Genomic DNA, 2437 nt, shown 5'->3' on the forward strand with positions numbered 1-2437 from the left:
CATATTTTGTTGCCAAGAGCCTCTATTTATCTGATTTCTGAAACCATTGCCCATGCCACTTTCATATCCCTTATCCCTCCTATGCATATTATCTCCATTAGCAGACATCTCTTTTCCTGCTTCTTTTTCACTAACCATCACTCCCTTGCCCAGATCACTCTCTCCTGCAGACTGCCCACCTTTATTCATTCCCTAAACAAGTTGTGATAATAAGGAACTCTGCAATTGCTGTTGCTGACTTGAGTCCATGTTGACTCCCTCTTCCCTCTCTTTGCTATCATTTTTGGTCATTATTTCATCTGTCTCTTTTCCAGCTTCTTCACTTTTGCTTCCACTACCTTTCTTCCCTCCTTTAGCTTGCCAAATCTTTCCTCCTCCTGAAGTCTCACCAGTAGGAATAGCAGAATTTCCATTACCTCTTCCCACACCAAATCCAAATCCACCACGACCTCCTCCTCTACCATGGAAATTAAAGGATCTCTCAGAGTAGGTGGACATGTTCCTATCACCTCCCATGATCTGTCCTGTATTCTTGGGATCTCTGTTGGTTGGTGGCAGCATAGGGGTAAACCCTAAACTCAGGTTCTGCCCACCAGCCTCCCCTGTCCCTGTCTTTTTATACTCCCTTCATCCATATCCTGGGAGTGGGCCTGATCCGCTTCTGCGCTTTTAGCCCACTAGGCCAGGTCCACATCTATATCCACCTGAAAATCTCTCCCCACTGCCCCCCCAAAATAATTGGTGATCCCTTATTTTCTTTTCCTTTTTCATTTTTTCTGCATTCTCCATTTATCACCACATTGGGTTCAATTGGAGTTGTATTTATAATAATTTCTCCAAAATCTATCTCCTTCTCCTCATACCATATAGTAATGGGCTGGAAATTACTATGCCTCATGCGCTCTTGAATGATTTTAGCTCCAACACCTTTCACTCTGTTCCTATCACTATCCATATCAAACCTCATTTTCCTATACAAAGTCTCCTTTTCTCCTTTTTTTTCACCCCCAGCTTCATTATTTTGAAGCTTTATTTTCTTCCTGGATCGTTTCTCTATTTTTTGCTAATGGCGAGCCTCCTCTGTCTTTCACAATCATCCTCATCTACATCAATCGATGTAGTAGAGTAATTTTTTTGCCATTAACATACATGTAGAAGTTGAAGGAGTCCCCCTCCCCCTCCTCGTCGGAGCCCTCCCCTGCCAACAGCCAAAAATGGCCGCTGACCGGTGAGGCCCCTACTGCAGGTGGGAAAGGGTTTGGAGGCGCGGAGAGTGCCGGGGCAGCGTCTTGATCACCCACTTCTTCTTCCTCCTTGGCGCCACCGTCTCCTCATCTTCTTCCTCTATCATGATCGGCGCCATCCGCGAGCCCAGAGCAGGGAGCCCCATCACCACCTCCCTCGACAGCAGCGCCTGCGGCTGGATCTGGCGGTAGCGGAGGGATCTGAATACCCTCCACTTGTGCCTCTGCTCCTGGATCGGGGATTCTGCCTTGAGCATCGCCCAAAGAAGAACCCCCATTGCCGACTGCCTGTCGTAATTGGGGAAGCAGCGCATGGTCTCCTCCTCGTTTAGCCGCTCCTAAACCATATCCGTTGCATCGTTGAGCGCCTTCGCCTTAGGGAACCACCTGTCAATCTCCCTCAACCTCCCCAACATCATCTCGTCGTCCCTGGTGAGAGCCGCCATCTGCTGCTCCTGGGTCGTCATGGAACCCTAGCTCTCGATGCAGCGCCATGCGAGGGGTCAATGTGAGTGGAAGACGGAAGGGGGAAATGCGAGGGGTCGGAGCAACGCCGAGACTAAAATACTCCCTCCCCTCCCCCCGATCGCCATTACTCTCCTCGGGGCTCGAGACATGACCGGCCCACCCCACCATTGTCGCAACCCGTGCAAGGTGACAAGGGAATTGCACGAACTGGCCTGTGACGAACCCCTCGTCACCGCGCCACCCGCGCGCGTCCACTGTCACCTTGTTGGCATTGATGAGGGTCAGCCGGCTCCCTCGCCGGAGGAGGAATCTCGGCTGGACCCCGAGATCTGGGACGAAATCGCACCGGAGCCCTATCGCGGTCGTGGAATGCATGCCATCCCTTTCTCGGGCGACTGCTTTGGGTCCCGTGGCCACGCACGCCTCTGCTCGGCGGTTTAGGCTAGCGAAATGGCTGAAATGAATCTTGCTGTTCTCTCTTAATCAGTCTGCCTCTTGGAATGTATGAAAGATACCGGGATGGGTGGGTCAGCTGAAACTTGCCGATCTTGCTTATGCCGCCCACACACCTTTCGACCTCTAGAACCAAGACAACCTTTGAATGCATTAATACATGTCTATCACTTGTTATTCTTATTCCACAACAAGCAACAGTCACATATCACAACAAGCAAGGAACTAATATAACTTGACGATGACCGATGCATGATTGTCTCTCTACTAGG

This window comes from Triticum aestivum, chromosome 1B, assembly GCF_018294505.1.
Source record: "Triticum aestivum cultivar Chinese Spring chromosome 1B, IWGSC CS RefSeq v2.1, whole genome shotgun sequence".
NCBI lineage: Eukaryota > Viridiplantae > Streptophyta > Magnoliopsida > Poales > Poaceae > Triticum > Triticum aestivum.